This window comes from Gallus gallus, chromosome 2 (assembly GCF_016699485.2).
Source record: "Gallus gallus isolate bGalGal1 chromosome 2, bGalGal1.mat.broiler.GRCg7b, whole genome shotgun sequence".
NCBI classification, from domain to species: domain Eukaryota; kingdom Metazoa; phylum Chordata; class Aves; order Galliformes; family Phasianidae; genus Gallus; species Gallus gallus.
Genome location: NC_052533.1, coordinates 47,006,731 through 47,028,817, shown reverse-complemented (window position 1 = coordinate 47,028,817; position 22,087 = coordinate 47,006,731). Strand labels below are relative to the sequence as shown.

The 22,087-nt window shown below is 42.5% G+C and overlaps 1 long non-coding RNA gene across 4 annotated transcripts in view; it reads right to left on the bottom strand.

The window, feature by feature from the left end:
* The window catches only part of LOC101749729, a 55,646-nt gene extending 34,043 nt beyond the window's left edge, over positions 1-21,603 (bottom strand). For 3 of the 4 annotated variants that reach the window (XR_006938608.1, XR_005855898.2, XR_005855894.2), the window contains exons 1-3: positions 21,438-21,603; positions 6,694-6,808; positions 6,052-6,127 (exon numbers count right to left, since the gene is read on the bottom strand). This is a non-coding gene — a long non-coding RNA (uncharacterized LOC101749729). Of the gene's footprint in view, positions 1-6,051; positions 6,128-6,693; positions 6,812-21,437 lie in introns of all 4 variants that reach the window. The other variant, XR_006938607.1, reaches the window with a different exon arrangement.
* Positions 21,604-22,087: the final 484 nt, after the last annotated feature.

Sequence of the window (22,087 nt, the reverse complement as noted above, 5' to 3'; positions counted from 1 at the left end):
AAATATCTCACCATGAAACCCAAAGACAGTCCAGGACATACTACCCCACATTATAATTTAGGAGTCAAATTTGACACAGAATACATACACACATAATCCTTAATACACTAATAAAAGTTACTTTTTGTTGGAAATATACTTCTCAGACAGCCCGTTCCCTAAATCTACATAAAATCTAGCTCTTTCAGCTTTCTCTGGAACAACACAACTCAGCTGCTGGTTTGAAAAACAGAGCAGAAGAAGGAATGTTTACTACCTCTTCTCATTCCATAGACCTTCCTTTTAGGAGTTGTGGGTAGGAGAAGAATGGGGTCGTCTATCACAGTGGTAGGAGAAGGATAGAAATTCCTTAAAATAAAAATACTTGCTTTCAAAAAGGAAAGAGTTAATGCAAAGGAAGTTATTTTATCTCATAAGGTCGAATCCAAGATGCTCTGAGTGAGCAGTGGTTGGGGACAAGGCTAAAGTAGTAGGTTTCTCTTTAAAGAAGTGCAGGCCAAGTAGCAAAATATAGACTGAAAATTAAAGTGCAAGAAGAGAAAAATGCTTAAATTAGCCTGGAGAGCTCCATCTATCTCAGCCTTGCCTATACTAGAAAGGGCTTGCTGGAGAAGTGGAAACTGCAAAACTACCAGTAAATTGCCCTGCTGGAAACCCAACCTTACATTAGGAAGAAGGATCTTTGGGGCTGTTATAGCACATCACAATTCAATCAGGAAAAAAAGCCAATTTGTGAGAGTGAAGCTGATGCCATGTCATGTGCGTGCACCTGATGGGGAACAGTGTTGGATTTGCTGGTAATAATTAAAATCTCAGCATTTGAAACTATTCTTGGCGTTCTTGCACAGGAGCCCAGTGACACAGTAGCAAGTTTCATGCAATGTCCTGGGAGGCAGCAATTAGGATTTCTACACACTCTGCTTTAAACAAAAAATAAATAAATAAACTCAAAAGTTGAGAAAGGAAATTGACTATCTGTAACAGTTTATAGCTTAATATCCAGAGAAAGGTAGAAAATCTAGGGAAACGGGGGGAAATAGAGGCTGTGGCCTTCTGTCCATTGCTATAGAAGGGTCTGAAGGCCGTCAGAAGAGGATCCTGCTGCAAATCACTGTTTCTCTCCCCAGTCCTTCCCCACCTTGCAGGTGCTGCATCTCCGATGTGAATTCTGAGGGTGGATCCAAAGCCCTCATCAATTCCCCCCACCTAGCTGGCCCAGCAGATTTAGAAACGCTGGGGATTACTTCTGCAATTCAGACCCACGATTTTGCCTTTTTCAAACTTTCCTCACCATCTCCAGTCTTCCTCCAAGCCTCATTTCAAAATCTTGCTTTAACTCACAGCAAAGGCTTGTGAAATGCTGGCCTACAGCATCTGCAGCCAGTTCTGCGGCTTGTAAATATTTCAGTTTGTTCTGTGTGGCCTCTACCTTCAAGTTTCTAACACAGGCCAACAGAAAGGCAGATGCCACCATTTTGTGGCCAGTGCAGTGCAGGCAGCTGATGTTTGTTTCCTCCCAGTATCTCTCTTTGCCAGTTCTTATTTTGCTGTTTCCATCAGTGCAGATTCCCAAGATGGCCTGAGTGATTCAGTTACCTGAGCCTGTATTTCAGTCAATTAATGCACACTGGTTCCAATTCATTTGGAAACACCAAGACTTAACTATAAAAGGGTCACACTGGCTGATGGTCTCTTTGTCTTTTACAAGTTTTTAAGAAACCTATAAGGCCAAATAAGCCCATGGGGGTTTCTGATGAAGAACCTAATCTCCATTCCATCAAAGTGGTAACTTTCCCTGGAGTGATCTTGATTTTCTACTACCAAACTGTGGCTCTCCAAATAATATTCTGCATTGCAGATTTCATATTTGTGACCAGCAGTCATAGAAAAATTATCCTTCAAAAGGAAATCTACTACGACCACAATACAGGACTTCCTACTCAAGACAACAGAAAAATTGTTTCTTACTTTCCCCAGTCACCATGGTATTAAAAAAAAAAAAAAAAAGTAAAAATCAACTTTATCTATTTTATCTTCTGGAAATGTCATGTTCGCTTTTGTCCTTCAGAGTCCATTGATTTCTTCTCTCTTCCTCCCCTGGAGTAATTGCACAAACTGTTTCTGCCCATCCACCTTTTTTCTACCAGAAGCTGCAGAAGCATCCACTGTTAGTGTGCATCAGAGGTGCTAACCTAAAGAGACAATATGAATGAAATAAATAAATCTATCTTCACAGCCTCTTCTATCCTTCTTCCTTCTTGCTTTCCAGGACTTGGGAGCACAGGAAGAATATCCACAATGTCATTGTTTAAGATTATTATGAAATAAAAATCCTTGATCCTTTCTGTGTGCTTCAAAACCTATAGTAATCAGATTAATCCAGGGTCCTTATTGCTGGTTAATGGAATTCTTTTAATATTGACCCAAGATTCTACTAAATAGATTTACATTGATCTGGTGATGTATAGAGCTCAAGTAAGTCTATCTATGTGTAAGCAAATTAAAAACCTTAAGCCTATACAGCCAAACTGTATAATCCCATGCTGAAAAATTGATCCTCTGATACTCTCTTGGGGAGATGATACAGATTTTATCTTATTTTTTTTAGGTAAAGAGACACCTTCAATCTCTGTGATAGAAAAAAAAATAGATCAGCATAATGTTTGAGACACACCATGTATTTCATACTGAACAAAATCTAGTTCAAAGCTACCAGAATAAGCCTTCATAATTAAAAACTGCGCCCTGTATTGGGCAACACAGCGCTGGTCATTCTGCAGTCGGAGTGAACCTGTAAATGTGCTGCTCCACAGCATCACTCGTCCTCACTTTCATTCCAGAGCACGGTGTTTGACATTTCTAAAGGAAGAAGGTTACCACAGCCTTGCTGGAATGGCAACTGTCAGCACATTCAGCATCAGCCTCACCCAAATCATTCCTTTTTGAAGGCAAGCTGGGCTCAGTGCGCCTATCTCCAGTCCCAGGATAAAATCACAGAATTGTAGGGGTTCAAGGGGACCTCTGGAGGTCATCTTGTCCAGCATCCCTGATAAGGCAGTTTCCTACAGTAGGTTACACAGAAAAGTGTCCAGGTGGGTTTTGAATATCTCCAGAGAAGGAAACTTCACAACCTCACTGGGCAGCGCTTTCCATTGCTCTGTATCTCTCAGAGTAAAGAAGCTTTTCGTCATATTTGTATGGAACTTTCTGTTCCAGTTTGTGTCCATTGCCCCTTGTTCTACTGCTGCACACCATTGAAAAGAGCCTGGACTCATCCACTTGAATTCTGCCCTTCAGATATTTACTTGCATAAACATTGATAAGATCTCCCCTCAGTCTTCTCTTCTCCAGGCTGACAGTACCAGGTCTCTCAGTCCTTCCTCATATAGGAGATGCTCCAGGCCCCTAATTATCTCTGTAGCCTTTTGCTGGCACTCTAGAAGATGCCTGTATGTCTTGAACTGAGGAGCCCAGAATAGGACGTAGTATTCTAGATACGGCCCCACCAGGCAGAGCAGAGGCAGCATAACCTCCCTCAACCTGCTGGCCATGCTCTTTTGAATGCACCTCAGGATCCCATTGGCTTTCTTGGCCACCAGGGCACACTGCTGGCTCATGGCCAACCTGCTGTCCACCAGGACACCCAGGTCCTTCTCAGCCACTCTTCCCATATCATCAGCAAACTTACTGAGGGTGCACTCTGTGCCTTCAACCAGATCACTGATGTATATGCTGAACAAGACTGGACCCAGCACAAACCCATGGAGAACACCACTATCTACAGGCCTCCAAACAGACTCTGAACTGGTGATCACAACTCTCTGAGCTCTGCCAGTCAGGCAGTTTTCAATCCACTCACTGTGCTCGTGTCTATCCCACACTCCTAAGCTTACCTATGACAGTGTTATGGGAGATATGTCAAAAGTCTTGCTGAAGTCAACATATACAACATTCACTGCTTTCTCCTCATCTACCCAGCTGGTCACAACATCACAGGAGTCTACCATATTGGTCAAGCATGCTTTGCCATTGATGAATGCAGGTTGATTACTCCAGATAACCTTTTTTTCTTCCAACTGCTTGGAGATGACATCCCGAATAAGTTGTTCCATTGGAATGGCTATCAAAACACTTAAGAAAGTAAGCACCATGATCCTTGACGTATGAATACATAAATATTGAAGGGGCATGGCAGAAGCACAGAAGTAGGGTCCCTGAGAGCTCTGTGCCCCAGGTCGGGTACATCCCATGCCCAGCAAGAGCCATGCTCACCTTTCAGCCTCTCCTCTTAGGGGCCCAGCATGGCCCCCTCCCTTTGGCCATGTTCATTAATTATGTTTATTAATTAAATTGGAGATAACACCACTTCACTATCAGACCAGGACAATGGGTTCAGAAAGCAGCTGAAAAGCAGGAAGCCAGACACACATGTATACCCAAAGGAAGTGGGATGGCTTATGCTTTATTTCCATAGGAAATTAGGCTAAAAATAATCATAAAACCTAATTCAGTTACCATCCCAGTTTCACACACATTTTGGCCCTCTGGCACATCTGCACTAGACATAATCCTTGCCTAATGTGTTCCAGGCTACTAGCACAATGCTAGAGAAAACACAGCCATAGCCAAGATGCCAAATCACATATAAAGATCAGCCTACATTTTGGCAGCCCAGGAAGAGCAGCTATAATTTGGAGGTCACCTTTATGTAACCCAGTCAATATACACATATAACTTTGTTGTGCATTTACAGTTTTAAACAGAGGTTAAACAAAAACAACCCAGAGCCCACGGAGCATTTGCAGAAAGGATTTGCAGAAGGACAGTCAGTATCTCCAACAACAGCTCACTGTGCTGGATAGGAAGGTTTCTGTCATGTAAAAGGTCAGCTTTATTAAAACAATAATTAGTATAGAATACTTACCAATAATGTTTTAAACTTTCCCTATTATAAGCATAAATGATCACGATCTTGCAAACAGAAAGTGATCATGGACGATAGACTCTCTGTGTGGAAGATCCATATCCCCTATTTTTCCATGTCTAAGCATTTTCATTGCTTACTGTCAATATTCTGATTCACACAATAACAGTGTATCAGCAAAACCAGTGTATTTTGGTTACCATACTGCATGCCACAAGTTCTACATATATTTCAATAAGTGTTTTTATGACTTATCACTCTGATTTGCACTGCTAAACTAAGACTCCAGACGGAGATCCATCTTCTATCCTCCTATGTATGCAACAGCTCTGCTGGGGAAGTTTCAAACGCTAGTTTGTCTAGTCCAATATTATGTGACTCCTCTAGAGAGGAGATAGCAAGTGAGAGGTAGAGAGGTCTCAAAACAAGGATCTGAGAAAGACAATGGAAGGAATGGACTTGCTGGGAGACAGAAAGGAGATGAGGTGAGTGTATTCACTTCTGGGAAAGGGAAAGAATGAGGTTATGTAGATGGGAGGAAACAAAGAGCTCTGAAGCAGTAACGCAGGCTGAAGTTAAACATTAGTGTGACCTGTCTGCAGGCCCAGCAGCACCAATGACTGGGCTGAAGTGTGAAGGTGTCACTTACAAATTCAAAGTTCAGGGATAGTTTTCCTTTGACAGCTTTTCCACACGCTTTCAAAAAAACACCATAATAACTTTGCTTTCAAAACAGAAGTTACACACTCACTTCTCAATGATTTCCCAAATGCACTCACAGAATATTAAAGTGCTAAAATAAATTTCCTGTGGGTGAGCTCCATGAACTTCTTTTGGGGTGACAAGTATGAAACCCTCCACATCATTGCCAATTCTCAATATTTCACAAAAGGAATATTGTCCATCCCTGCATCAAAGAAAACCTCTACCTGCCAGGAGCTTCATGACATACTGGGGCTGTATGGAAGTTGTTGGAGATTTAGTGAGATACTAAGGAAAAAAAAAATATCAGTGTGAGCTTTTAAGAAGAATTTTACCACAAAAGCAACAAGTTTGTGCCTGCAGGGAGCAAAGCAGCATTTTCTCTCACTCCCGGCTAATGCTGCTGTATCTTGCTGTGTATTTACCTGCAGGGTCTCCAGTCCCACCTGCCTTCTGCACCGCTCCTCCATCTTCTGCACCAGCTCAGAGCTGGAAGGTGACCTGTAGGAAATCCAGAAAAAAAGCCATTGCTGTTCTGTGTCAGCTCAGAAAACCGCAACGGAGCCAGGCAGTGGGGGGAAGGCTGAAGTGGAAGTCAAGGAAATTCACTTTGGCAGAAACTAGCAAAGCTTTTTCTGAATGTTAACTACCTAATTTAATGAAGTCTAGAGATCGGTAGAGACAATTGTCACTGCCAGCCTTGATGCCAATCACAACTCTGGAATAGGAGCCAGCAAACACATCCAACATACAGAGGGGGAAAACAACAATAAGGCAAGGATTTGACCCTTTGCTCTTCCTGCATGAAGAAAGATCACCTTTCAGAACTGTGGGGAAAAAAATCTTCCTGATAAGAACAGTTCAGCAAGAAAAAAGGGAGAGAGAAAAACTGTAAGACAAAAGAGCAGAGAACTGTAATTTCTCTCTGTGGGTCTGTGGTGCCTTTAGGGCTGTCAGTGGGAACTCTTGCAGGCTGAAAAGCTCCATATAGGCTGGGAAACTGGGGAAGATTTCTGTAACCCACACAAGGGAATAGGTTGGTGCTTCCCCAAACAGGCAGCTATTACCTTGCTGTGCCTTTCTCCTGTTCCTGTGCTGATGGGACTCCAGTGTCCTCAGTCCCACGCGGCCCTCACTGCTTCTTCAGAGCCCACATGGTGAGAAAGGGTTTTGCGTCTTTTCCTACTTAAAAAGAAAGGGCCAAAAATGATGTTTTGACATCACTCTGCAAGTGCAGACAGACAGAGGCTCGCAGAAATGTAATACAGCCCACAGGCCACACCAGCAACCTCTGCTCTTAGGTTCTGCAAGTGCAAATTCTGCACATCCTGGAGGCTTGGAAAGTTTGGGAATACAACACTTCCCTGTATGCACCAAAGATCTTTCCTGATGGTCACCAGAAATGTGTCTTCCACACCATTCCTCTGTCAATTCTGCCTCCACAGGCTAGTGCAGCACAGTAGAGAGGGAGCAAATGCTCTAGAACTGTTGCAGTGATGTCAGTCCGGGACCGTGATTTTAAGGACTACCACAGGAATGTAAGTGCTTGGGTGGGCATCAGGCTCTAAGGAAGCTCTGTAACAGACAGCAGTATTTCACCCCCCCTCCCCAAGGTCAGGAACTTCAGGTGTGCTCGTTTCTGGCCTTACATTCCTTTTGTCTGCCTACAGCTTCCTTAAAACCTTTCACAAGTGTACCAAGAGAAACTCTAATTTTACTAAAACTACACAGTGTTCCAACAGAGAGCTTTGCAACAAGGTTCCATCAGGAACGTAAGCAAGATTTGGGGGTGGGATTTTCCAGAGGAACAGGTCTTACTTTGTACTCAGTTTTGAAGGAACTTTGCCACAGTACACAAGCATCACTTCTCTCTTTTGCTTGTGGGGAAACTCATGGGAAATAGAGATCCTAAACTCTATGTTTGGCTTTCCTTTGCCTTCTCTCCTGACTCTACATCCAAACTGTAGAACTGAATTTGAAATCATATAGACCTCAAAAGGAAGCGAACGTCAGGACCACATGGATATATAAGGAGAGGCCATGGCCATATAGAGCAAAATCACGTATTTCCAATGTTCATCAACTTCCCATGTGTCTCATGAAAGCAGCATTGACATCCTTTAGCAAACTACACCCAGATTTACCACACATGAAATAGAGATAGGCCTTGGCAGACGTAATCCCATGTGGGCTAGCCATGTGTTCTCCACAAAAGTTATAAAGACTATCTAACTACATACATATTTTCATGACATGCCCTTGCAGAACCCAAGACTTTGTGAAGGAGGAGTTGAAGTTTAACCTCTTTCTTCTCAGCGATGAGGCGTATGTCTCAGGACATGGGTTCATGGTTTGTTGTCTTGGCCTAGGGACATTTCTCCAGTGCTGGTCACAAAGCCTCATAACTCAGCACTGCATGCTGTGGATCACAGAAACCATCCATCTGTGACAGGGGTAATTTTTTACACCTACTGAAGTGAATTAATGTATATATTTTTTGGCCGCCTTCAAATTCTAAACACACCTATTTGCTTCCCCAGATCCAGAAGTATCTCAGAAGTGGCAAATGTTCATATAAAATGAGAAGGCTCTCCTAATTGTGAAAGTTGCTTATCTTACAGAGATCGTTGGTGAAATACATATTACTATTGCACCCATTAGCACTGCCAGAGGTCTGTCATTTCCTTTACAAGCCAGAGTACTGAAGATAAGCTAGAAGTAGGCTGTTATTGTCTACTGTGTTAACACCAGCCTCAGCAAACAGTGTGTCAACTCACATGCATTAATTATACGTTTAATTTAAATCACTAAATTTACTAAAATTCAGAAGACTGAAATGAGGGTGAGTAACAATAAACTGTGCTCCAAAGATGGGCAAAAATATTTGTTCTGACTATTCTCATGTTCATGAAATAGCCATTCAAACAGCCTGGTTCACAGAACCAATGATTTTGACATAGCAAATGTATCTTACAAATAGTGCTTATTGTATTTTGGATGGAAGTACAAAAATGAAGAGAGGAGGTGATTGCTCCCTCTCTGTAGCTGTAGCAGGACACAGTGTGCTAGAAGAGAGGATGCTGAAGTGTAAGTGTTGGTGTAATACTTAAAACCAGCTTTGGAAAAAGTTCCCGTGGAATTTAAGTACATGTATTTTAAAAATAAGGTCAGTAGAAATCTTTCACATAACTGAGGCTGCCATTGTCAGAAGCTGAAAATTCAAACTTCTGGAGCCTGATCAAGGGCAATCTTAAGAGCAGGTATACGTGCTGATGTCCCTACTCCTACTGAAAAGTTATGACACAGCCTCTTGCCTTCAATACCCCTTCTTCAAACTTCCAACCAAACTTGTTTCTGGTCCGTTGCTCTCACGTTAACATTTTATTTTAGGCTGAACAACATGTTTTTCCTCCTTGATTGTTACTCCCCTCACATTTACCTGTCTTATTTATAGCCTCTACACAACTGTCTTTTTGCTAGGCCAAGTACATCTTGCTCTTTCAGTCTTGGCAAAGGGTTTTCATTGCACTGGGAACACACTCACTCTATCCAGTCCTTCCATGCAGGGTGGGGTCTAGGACCATACATAGTGTTTTATATGAAGTTGCACTGATGCTCTGCACAGGGCCATTGGTATTCTCCTCCCTGCTGGAAATGAATCACCTGATGTAACCCTAAGCTACATTACCCTTCTATTTTCCCTTCTTACAGGATGTCACATAAGAAACAATTCATAAGTAACCCTGTCAGTCATTAATTGTTACCATTATTGGACTTCTACATCATGCTTCAAGAGAGTTTCCAGCCACTGGAAGAGCCAGATTTTGGAACGAACTCAACTGCTCTAACAGGGCAGGGAGCAAAAATCCTAACTAGTTTTAAAACTGAGTCTGATAAATGAAGAGGAATATATGATGTGACTGCCTTAAATATCAGGAGTCTGGACCTCATGATTCACAAAGACCTTCCCTATCCTGAGTCCAAAATTACAAATTTAATACATGATAGTTATTAAACATATCTAACTAATTGCTCACGTGACAGTAATATTTTATCTGGAATTTCAAAGGGTAGGAATTAGTTGACTAAGTCCCTTCAGCCTCTATAGAAAAACCCAGACACTTTTTTACTACACTTGTTGCTATCTGGGACTACAGCACTACATTCACATATTAAGTTCTCATTTCCTCATATTAATATACTGAATGAGCATGACCGAAGATTGCTTAACAAAAGGAGTATGCATGTTTTAAACATACAGAAATGAAAAACAAAGGAGAGATTAGTAAATCTGTGTGGTTGCAAAAGCCAGAAACTGATCTCACCTCTCCCAATTCTCCCCACATTGCCTAATTTGTGTGAACATCTCCCTTCCTGTGTTGTGCCTCTACAGTTGAGTGAGTCAGAAGAGGCTGAATCAGGAAACACATTTTCCTGTTCAGGTCCAAAGCTGTGTGGCTCCATGGCAGTCTCCATTGCATAAAGCAGACACCAAGAAGTTGTACACCCCTGAGGAAGCTGTCTCCTGTTTTCCCATGCTTCCTGTTATTCCTATGCAGTCTTGTTGTTCCATTAGAATAGCACGGAGATGACAGTGTCTTATTTTGTATTAAATTTTCTAAAACGCTTGCTTAAGTGCCATTTTTTTTTTTCAGAAGTAAGACATATATGACTCTAGTAAAGAACCAAGATACCAAAACTAGAATTACAGATAGCAAAAATACAATACAAAAATCACAGTTCAACTATTCCTCCACACTCTTGCCCTCCTAACTTACCCACGTTTCCTAAGAAGCCCCTAACAAGCCTTCCCTGAGCACCTGTGGTTGATTATCAGTGTCCCTGGCGGCATGCACCCATATGGAAGCATTACAACTTCAGCTAACATCCACTTCATGCCTATGCTAAGTTTGGCTTCAGAAATCAGGTGTTCCATCCCCAGAGGTTCGAGAAGATGAGAATTTAGTAGAGATGCTCAAGTCACACCTGTACACACCAGCCATATGAAGCTCTCCAAGAAATAAAGAAGCCCTATGCAAGCTGAGGGCTTACAGCATGCAGCACAGTGACTCAAAAGCATAGTGAAGCCTTTATAGAGGGAAGCCCAAATCCCTCCTCTGACTGAGGCAATTCTCTGCTCCTCCAAGAGAACACCCCAATCTAAAATTTCCTGGTTGCCTCAAGAGTGGACATTTTACTGCTTCTGCTACTCCACTTAGGGGGAAAGAAAACCTAACTTTTTAATTGAAAAATGCAAGACCAAGAACTTGGCAGTCTGGTCTTGCTGTGAGGACAGTTTTATGTATTATCCATCAAGTATTCAATGCGAAGAGTTCACCAGAGACCTCACATATCTTGCTGCATAAGACTCTGAGTTACTTCTGAATACACAACTTGAATATTTTTGACAATTCTGTCTTTTTTATCTATCTAATCCATTTTTTAATTCAACTATAAGTCTTTACCTCCATAATTTATCGTGGCAGTGAGTTCCACAGATTAACTATATGTGACATAAAAGGGCATTTTCTTTGCTAGTTTTAAATTTATTGCCTTTTAATTTAATTAGGTATTCTCTTGTGCCTCTTTCACAAGACAGGATAAATAGGAGCACCTGCTGACCTTCTTTGTGCCATACATTATTTTATATACCTCTGTCATGTCATTTCTTATTAGACTCTTTACTAAACTAAATAGCTGTAATCTTTTTAATCTCTCCTATCATGGGATACTCTCCAACCTTTAATCATTTGCTTTGCCTTCTCTGAAAAGTCCTTGGGTATTCAGGTCTCTCTAGGAATCCATTTAGAAGTAACATATAATTTACAATAATTTAATTTTTAGAAAGTCTGGGACTGTTTAGACAACTAGGTTCCTTCTGCTACCTATCCTTTCTAATAGATTCATCAAGAAAGCAATGCCTCTGTGAATTAACTTTGTTGGTAGCAACGTTTGCAAAGAAGAGTGACCAAGTTCAACCTCAAATACATGATGTATTTGGGGCAAAACTCTAGGAAGTACCCCAGCTCAGGGCAGGGTTTACATTCACAATTGGTTCCAATCTGCAGTCAAACCCATTACAGTGTTTCCTTCCAGTGACTGAGGGCTGTGATTTCATCTCCTTCTCATGGAGGTGGGTCCCAGCCAGTACCTCGTTCTCATCAGCTTCACTTCCTGTTGATGGAAATTAGAAGAAATAATCTCCAGTTTCAGTATCTCTGAGTTATCACATTTGCTGGAGAGATACAAATTCATGCAAGCAATGAACAGATAGATTGAACTTGTTGTGGTGTCAGTGCCAAAATGCAGTTTGTGAGTCTGGGAGTTGTCAGAGTGTCATCATCTCTCCCAAGCATTTTTGGGTTCACAAGAGTGGGTTATTTTTTAGCAGATGGGGACTAGATGAACTCAGGTGGGTTGCCAGTCCTAGCATATGATACTTTCTACCACCAGCTCACAGAAGCACAAAATGAAGATGTTCTCCTGATGTAACTCAGGCAGGGGGTGGGAACTTTATGATCCTTGAGGTCCCTTCCAACTCAGGCAATTCTATGATGCTATGATTCTATGATCTACGAAAGCTGTTCTTTCCTATGGCAAGGATCTGAGATGCTCATGGTGCTCCATACCTATGCTAGAGTTGTGGCCTTCAGTCCCTCAAATTGAAGCTACTTCATTTGCATTAATATGGTCCAGCATTATTTCAATGAAGATCCTGGGGGAGAGGGGGCGGGGGGGAGAGGGAAGAGCAGAATATCTCTGGATCCAGCTGATCAAAAAATCCACTGTGCGCTTGTCCTTGGAGTGGGAGGACTTCCACTACTTCTCCTGATGTAACTCTCCCCGATTCAGAAGGAATCAACTCAAGCTCTTTACCCAGCCACTGTTCTGCATTCCAGAAAGAACTTGCTGTTGCCTTCCTATTTCTTTTGCAGTTCAGACTTCATTTCCAAACACAATTTAAATGTGGTCATTCCTCTGTCTGATGGACTCACATCTTGAGATTTCTCTCAATCTTCTTCCTTAAAGCTCAACAACAAAGATCTGCCTCCTCAGGGCCTAGTAGCCACGCCATGCCAGGGCATACAAGTTGCTGGATCCAGAGAAGGAAGTAGCATCCCACTGAATATGTCCTGTACTCAGCACTGGTGAGGCCGCACCTCAAGTACTGTGTCCAGTTTTGGGCCCCTCACTGCAAGAAAGACAACGAGGCCCTGGAATGTGTCCAGAGAAGGGCAAGAAAGCTGGTGAGGGGTCTGGAGCACAGGCCTTATGAGGAGCGGCTCAAGGAGCTGGGATTGTTCAGTCTGCAGAAGAGGAGGCTCAGGGGTGACCTTATTGATCTCTGTAACTACCTGAAGGGAGGTTGTAGTGAGCTGAGGGTCGGCCTCTTCTCTCATGTAACCAGTGATAGGACTGGAGGGAATGGCCTCAATTTGTGCCACAGGAGGTTCAAGTTGGATGTTAGGAAATACTACTTCTCTGAAGGGGTGGTCAGACACTGGAATGGGCTACCCAGAGAGCTGGTGGAGTCACCGACCCTGGAGGTGTTCAAGGAACATTTGGACATTGTGTTGAGGGACGTGGTTGAGTGAGAACTATTGGTGATGGGTGGAAGGTTGGACTGGGTGATCCTGTGGGTCTTTCCCAAGTTTGGTGATTCTATGATTCTATGATTTTAGTTTTGCTAAGGGTCATCAGTCTCAATGCCAACTCATTCCACAGAAACAGCTTTTGGATGCAGGTACCAAGAGGAAGATGAGTGAGTAGCTGCATCTTGCTTTTGAACAACTGCAGTCACTAACTGACGTACAACTAAGGACAAGGAAATATCCCCAAAAGCAACTCAAGGTGAAGTAACTTGCAGTGGGACACTATTGCAATATGGGTCAAAAATCCTGTTTTGACAGAGCAGAGAGGCAATTGCAAAGAAGTGTTACAAAATGGGAAAAAGATCCGAAGTGTTTTGAACCTGAAATCAGCAAATAAAGTTTCAGCTGAAAGTTGGCAGCCAGAAAACTCTTCTTTTTCTTAAGCAGAAAGATATCCTTTTTACAGATATACACATGTACAAAGTTGAAACTTCGGGTTCATTACAGTTGCCTAAACTCAGGCACCTCATACCACTGCAGAAGCCATAGGCAACAGAGAACCCCAGAGCAGGCCAGGAGAGATGAGGGAAGAGGTCAGTACCTTGATACCAGCTGCTGCACCTCAGGGCAACTCAAACAGGGGTTCTAACGTGCTTGGGCTGAACCTTTCCTCTGAAATTTTTGTTCAAAACCAAGCACCAAAAGAACTTTTTTTTTTGTGGAAAATGGCTGACTAGAAGAAGTGCAGCTACTTTCACAGCTGGAGTGTTAAAGAGCATTGAATTTCAACCATTGCTTTCTGAATATCACATCCATTAGAAGGAGAAAAGGAAACCCTGATGTGGTCTTGTTTATACGCTGTTTCTAAAGCAACAGCACTCCCGAAATTGTGTAGGAAAACAGAGCCACCTACAGGGAAAACTATTCAGTTTAGTAAGGATGCAGATGGGAGTAGGCAATGCATGATCCTGTGCCATCCAGCAGCACAAGGGCAGGAGCAGCCGAACACTATGTTGCCAGTGTTATGATGGGAGTTACACAAACATATTCTGTATGACAGAAGTTCTGTGAATCAGAATCTCTCAGACTCTTCAAGTATTGACAAATTTTTCCATCAACTTTCAACTAAAGTAACAGCAAACCTTTAGTTTGCCAGGGACTACATCCTCACATTAGTTCTGAGTAGCTGCTGGAAGACACTTGTATTGGCTGGTACACAGGGTCACAGACTCAGCATACAGGTTCTGCCCACCTGGGTCCCTTCCATCAGTCCTCTGTCCCTTGGGTACCTGGGTATGCCCATAGTTTCTTGGTGACACACAAGCTGGATCTAGTACAGTAGGCTACCTACTGAACAGTGCAAGTACTCCTTTAACTTTAAAGGCAATGTCAGGCACTTTCTCTGATAATTATTTCTCCTCTGGTGACTGCATCAACCAGTGATTGAAAATCTGCAGTCCAAGCAAAAGCAATAGGAATAACTCCTAATTGCCCCTCTGCCTCCACTGAAAAACCTCAAGACTGCAGTCTCATTAATTCATTTTCCTATTGTTTGAGTGTTCCATTATATGTCTTCAAGTGAGAAGAAACTAAAGCCAGAAAGGAAGGAAAAGAACATTTGGCTGAAAATTGTGACTATTTTGACCAGCGTATCTTAAAGTATTAAGAAACTGTAGTGGAGTAGCTGCCTAAAATGCCACCTTAGGAAATAAAAGACAGAAGGTCTTCAATGCCAGGAGCTGCTACAACTTAGGGAAACAGCTCTAAGAGTTTCCCCATGGCCAGATGATAAAGGATGTTTTGTTACATTAACACAGGGGCCTCCATACTTAGCTAAATTAAGCCAATTAAAATGGCACGAAATCAATCTTTCTTTAAATACTTAAAAGCAGAGCAAAAATTAGGTTGAGAGAACCCTCCCAAATTGATTTCCATTTCTGTAATGACTGATTTATGTGATATATAAAGTTCAGCTTCATATCTAGCTGGACTTCTAAATGTTTGTATGTTCTTACTTATTCAATCATCCTTTCTTGTAGGATTATTATTTTAAACTCATCCAGACTTGAGCTTTTTGAGTTATTAGAAAAAAATTCCATAGACTTACCTTTGGCTGAATTTAATAATAGTTTTAATTCAATTAAATCTAATCGAATTACATTAAATGCATCCTGCAATTTTATATGTACTGACTTAGCTGTACAGTCAATGGAACCAAGTCATCAGTGTAACAGTATAGCTTTGAGCTTTGATATTGTTGATATAGGTCATAATGTAGGAAACTGGGACTTTCGTGGGCAGAAAAGATTTCCCCTGGCCTAGATAGTCTCAAGTTCTGCGTTGAAAAGAACAGTGGGTGTGCCTTGCAATTTATGGCTTCCATCTGTTTCAGATATCACACAAAGAGATACCAAACAGTGACCCTCATGAAATGGCTGTTGACTTCAGTAGGAGCTGGATGGCGTGGGAGGGTTAGGAAGGAGGATCCTGTATGCAAGTTGCCAGGAGCCTTGCTAGCAGAGGACACTTTGGTTCCACTGCTCTCTCTGGCCAACTATATCTGAAGACAAAAGCTAGGTAAAAGTATTTTGAATCCTTTTTGAAATCATTTTGCTGCTACTGAACTGTTCCTTTTTCTGTTTTAACAATGAGTCTTAATGAAAAACATATTGCAATCGATTAGATGTGGACTGTGAGCTCTCCCAGACGAGGGCTGTTCTTTTTGTGTATACACACTGGGTGAGATATGTTGCTGTTAATTTTAACTATCTAGGAGTTGTGTTCTGTCCAAAGCAGTTGTCCAGGCTTCCACTGAGCTCCTTGCAGAAAGCCCTTCAAAGAAATCCACTCTATTTATCTTTGGTGATGTATATCTTAGGGCAATTGGAAAAGTTTTGCACTGACTCATATTTGCATATGGCTTCATGCAAGCAAAGGAGCTGTTTTAACCCCTATGCCACCTGCCCACCCGCTGTCCTTGGTCTCAAATTGCCCCAACAGGCAGTAAAGAGATCTCCCCTGTAAGGATGAAATGTTTGCATTCCTGCTAGCACCCACTTAGTTAAAATCAGTCCAATAGGGGAAAAAGAGGACCCTTTGGGACACCCAAGAGAATGACTGAGGTTGGGAGGTGGAGTGCTGAACTCTGTGGGCAGACCAACCGGAGGCACAAAGAATGCAAGGCAAAGGACATACAGATGGCAGCAGTCAAACAGGCATCTCTCAGAGGGAAACTGGACCTGTAAAGAAAGATGATGTCTTTCTAGAGCTTCACTTTGAGGTAGGTTACACTTTCATTTCCATCAAGTCCTTCCTCCAGTATGTCTGCAGCCGTTCTCAATTCCATATTCATGAGTACACTTTCCACTCTGTCACCCATTTTCGCTAGTGAAAATACCAAATACCACCTGAACCAGAAAAGAGCCCTCTGATACCAATTTCCAGCTCAGCAGTCATTCACTGAAAACTGTACTATTTTCAACCAGCTACATATCTAAAAAGTTAGATCTTCCCCTCTCTTTTTTTTCAAGGTGTGTCACAAGAGGCTAGAATAGGAATTTTTGTTGAAACGTGGAATAAAATCAGGTCTTGTAAAAAGCCAGCAAAAAATCATGGCTATAGAAAGGCACGAGAGTAAAGTTTAGCAAATGGGATCATCACTTAGATTTCTGTAAGCGCATTTATGCCTCTTCTATGCCCATTCCCTGACAGCAGAGAGCAGTAGCTTTTTTAACCTCTACAACAGCACACTGCTCTCAAAAATCTCCACTGAAAAATGTCAATTGGCTTCCCAAGGCACAAATGTGTGAAAGAGGCTGAGACAACAACATTAAATACTAGCAGCATGCTTCGCTCAGCAGCCTGAATTTGCTTAAAACATGTAAGTTCCCTTGACAGTTACTTTTTTTCCTAAAGGGATAAGCCTAAGCCTAAGTTTCGTTTCTCTCTATTTTTTTTATAGGATGCCATGTAATTTTCAGCTCATTGTAAAGTATTCCTTCAGGGACAAACTCAGAGTAGATATGTTTGATACATGCCTTTGATTTTACGTGAGAAGAGCACGTAACTCCTTCAGGTAATGGAGCGAGAACCATTTTCTATTCAAGTATCTAGTTAATGAGTTAAACCAGAAAACAGAAAAAAACATAAAACCAGAAGTTAGTCTTGTCTTTACGAGAACATACTTGTATGTTTGGGATAAATGAAGGGAAAGGGGCTTCTCAAAGATATTTACCTTCTAGTAAAAGGAAGAGAGGGAAGAAGTAATCTAAGGGATTATCTGAACCAGATAAAAGCGCTTGGATAAACTCCCATGGCTATTAACAGCTCATCTCCAAGGAAATATAGTAGAGCCCATGGACAGGGCAAAAATGGATGTTTACCTCATATAAAATGTCCCCCCTGGCTCTTTCAGTATTGAGAATAACAGTAGATGAGGAAACGTGTGGAGAAGAGGTCTGCAGGCCTGTTCCTCTCACGCATAAAATATGGCTACTGGGCATACTGCTCACCGCACCCACTGCTCCTCTGGGTGGGACTCAGTGGAGTCAAGAAGCACAGGAAAAAATCCTTATTACTAAACATACTTGAAAGGACAGAAACTCAGCTGGGATAAATCAGTGCAGCTTCAGCAAAGTATGTGGGTCTGGCTGTAGCCGTTTACTTTCCAGTGCCGTAGCTCAGTCTTTGGGGTGAGGAGCTGCATTATCCCACCACTCCATCATGCATCGCATCTAGGCAAGCTGCAGTGATGGAGCACTTGGGTATTTCACACTTGAGTAGTACCTGCCAGACAGAACAGGAATTTCTCTTTTTGTTTTGGGGTTGAGATACACTACTTTGATAGCAGGATTACAGAACAAGCTTTCCTTTAGGTTTTTCCCTGTGTTTGATTGAAGGTGCCTTGAATCAAAAACTCTGATTTCAGGAAAAGAGGAGAATTTGTCTCCTCTTGGTGTAGAATGCTTTTACATGGGAGTCCTCAATAACAGTGCAAGCACTAATTCTTCATCTGTTTTGACTGATCTCTTCCAGATCAGAGACCATTCCTCCTGATATCAGCAAATATCAATTCTCTATCTTGAGAAGCCTTCATGCAGAGCTATCAAAGTTCTGTTCTCATTCAAAGACATAAGGTTGCTGCCCAGGTAAAAGTGAAAAAGAAAAGTAACTTCAAGGTAAGTACAAATCATGGATGCTAATGACCTAGGAACATAAAAATATTAAACAGTAGATTACATACAATTAATTACATTGATATCTCATGAAAATGTACAAGTTTGAAGAGTTTGCTGATGCAACTCTTGTTTTGTGTGTTCATCTCCAGTGAATATAGTCAATATAAAGCCATGCTGTTTTATATCCAGATATGTAAGTTATATCGATAGCCAATTACAAAACTAGATACATTTAAATCACAGTAGATACATCTAAATCATAGCACCACTTCGGCTTGCTGAGGCTTCTAGCTGGAGCTGATCTCCCCATTGTTTTCATGATCTGCTTTCAGGGTTTATTGTAACTTTAATGTTTCCAGAGAGCAACGAGGAAAAAGATTTTATTTCTAGCCAGTTACTCAATCGCCAGTACTGTAGGACTTCATATTGATTTTCTATCCTCAGCTGCTAATGTGGTGCACATCTCTCTAGCTTTCTCCTCACAGGTCACTAAGATTTATGGTAGACTTTGAGTAGTTGAAACCAGGATGCAAACTGTTGAATTGCTACTGCTGGAAACCACCTGCTACTGACCAACACTGGCTCACATGCATCTCCTGAATGCTTGAGACTGCCTCAAGACATCTGCAGGATGTTTTGCTTCTCATGGAGGACAACATGGCTTATTCACACTGCATTTGCTTGCTGGCTAACTCACTTCATCTTCATTTAAATTTTAGTAAAGGTGTTAGATAGAAGGCAGTTTATCTGAACAAGCAATTTGCTTTAGAAAATGTCAAGTCTCCACCAAGACATCACTTGGCAAGTCTTTGCTCATTTAGCATGATGTCTCCAAACTGGGTAACCACTGATTTTTCATTATGCTTTCCCTGAAGAAAAAAAGGCCCCAGTATATTTGAAGAGGCTTTCATGGAATCACACTAAATTAAAGAACTTTGTATTGAGTAAACAAAGAGAAAATGACAAAACCCACATCTGTGGCCTGGGGAAAAAAATGGGAAGGAGTGTAATAAGGGATGCACAGAATAAAGGAAGGGTTGAGGCTAGGATCCTCATATAAAACATGGAGCGGTCTCAAGATAAAGTACAATTCCTGGCCTATAGATCAATTTAGGGTTAGAATTAGGGTTCCTAGTTACAAAGCCAGCAGCAATAATGCTTGTGAGTCTCCATAAATAAATAAATAAATAGGTCTAACACTGGCAATCTCCTCTGACTCACAGAGGAGGATCCAAGCTTATTATTGAGCCTAGGATTACAGCTGGGGCTAACAGAAATTCCAAGGCTACATAAGAAACAAGACTGGAAGGGGCTGTCAGAGGAATTTAAGGGTGGCCAAAATAACTGTCCCCTGAGGAACTCAGACAGGGAAGGACTGGATTGAGCTGTCCAGAATGAAACCTAGCTTTTGGGTGTGGGGGTTGAAAGACTGAAAGAGAAAGCCCATAGTTACTAATGTAAGATGGGTGAGAAAAATAGTAAATCTTTTGTTCATTTTGGAGAATTCAAGTCCTGGGAAGGTATGCTGAACCTGTAGGTGGGGTGGGGACACTAGCCAAGGAGTCAGCCTATGGCTAAGGTTAACTTTAAGGCTAAGAGAGAAAGAGAAATCCCAGAACTACAGTTTGAGTTGAGCTGGAAAGAGGCTACTGAAGGGAACTAAGAGCTGCAAAACTAAATGTCCTCTGAGAGCAATGTTCCACAAAATTTTACTATCAGGATCTAGTATATGATTTCCAATAAGATTATAAAAAAACCATAGCAACAGGACTCAATATGTAATGCCTTGTTTTTCCCTGTCTGTCTTTCTTAGAGCAAATGGCACACAGGGTAGATTAATCACCTTGAACTATGGAAATAGCCTCTCCTGGAAATTATTAAGAAACTAGAATGGTTTCATCCTCATGTGTACTGAAAAAAAAAATCCACTACAGATTACTAAATATACAGAAAAATCAGCCAACTAAAAAGAAAAAAAAAATAAATGGCAAGCTGGAATAGTTGGAAGCTGGGAGAGCACTTGGAAGAAGTATCAGTCTTTCCTTACAGTTATGTCCAGATGAGGGAATGGAAATGGGTCACCTGGTTACCAGAACAGCCCCCACTCCACTCTTTCTTCCTGTGCTGTGGATGGCCCAGGGCAGGAGGAAGTGGAGGTCAGCAGAAAAGTCCTCAGGACTTGATAGGGCCGCAGATTGAGGATAAGAATGGGAAGAGGGATTAAAATGTCCTTAAACTACAGACACAGGTGGGTGCCCCTCTTGACACACAAATGAGGAAGCCCTGTTACTGCACCACGAGGACACCTCTGGGTCTAACATACCTGCTTTTTGATTACACTTGAGCACAGGACCTGGAGTGGAATTCACCTTCAGCACTCCTCTCATACCAGAACTGCCCCATGCTTCACCTCTACTCAGAGAGGAGGAAAGGAAGGTGCGACACCCACCTGCCTCTTCATCTCCCCCGTTGGATGAGGGTACTTCAAACTCAAGCAGCTTCCCGCTCTACAGTGCAGCCAAACGGTTCCCTGAGGGCCATTCCTCTGGCCAGGAGCTTCCCAAACAGCCTGGCCTTGGGCTGCTCCACCCTGCAGCCGGCTCAGTCCTACCCAGCCGGACCCTCATGCAGCATCTCCAGAACAACAACCAGGTGAATGGAGAAGCCTTTGACTCCTGTCTCAAGTTCTCTGCTATCTCATGCCATAGGAGCTAAGGGAAAGAAGGGGAGAGATGGCACGTGAAGCACCTTCAGAGTTTTACATAAGTGGAAGTAATGCCAATGAACGCCTGCAATTTGGTTCTGGTCAGATGTTTTGAACCCATTATGGCTGAACGGGTCCTGGAAGTCCCCAAACACATTCCCATTATCGCTAATTAAATTAGTTTATTGAGAACATCAATGAAAAACATTATACAATTAAAACATTTGCACTCAATCAATTTTAATTGTATTCGCTACAATTGCCTGTGCCAAACCAGATGCCTTCTAGTCTTGAGATAAGTGAAGGGAAAGCAATTTTTAAAACTCTCATTTACTCACGTTGGATCTGATGGCATAACACACGAGCCGTTCCTCTCGGCAGAACCCCGCGGATTCCACCTTCCCAGCACCCCCTGCCCAGGGCGGCCCTCAGGTTTGCTCCATGCCCCGGCCGGGCAGCGCCGGGCCCTCCGCCTGTGTACGGGCACCACCTAGTGCCAGCGGCAGCAAATGGCGGCGGCGGGTGGGAAATGGCGGCGGTGGGCAGCTGAGCGGGCTGCTTCATGCCCTATCTGAGCTGCCCTCATGCCGGGGCTGAGCTGCGGCTGCCGCACGTGTGGGGCTGTCTGTGCTTCGGCTGCTCATAAAGCGGCTGTAAGCGGGGCTAGGAAAGAATAGGCTATCAAAATAGAGATGTTACACCATGAGGGTGTGTGGAAGGATGTAGCAGAACCTGGGTACTGAAACAGCACATCTAAGATCCATCTATCTTTACCTTCTTAGAGAGCCCATCTTGGCTCTCCCAAATTAGCTCGCATCACTTGACCTGAGGTCACCGATCAAGGCTGTTTCAGGGCCCATCTCAAGCGACAGGTCAAACACCAATCAGCTTTTGCCTCTCTTGATGAGACAGAAGCCAGCCATTTTGGCCCATGTTCCCCTTGGGCCCAGCACATAAGTACAGCTACAGACATACCATAACACACTCT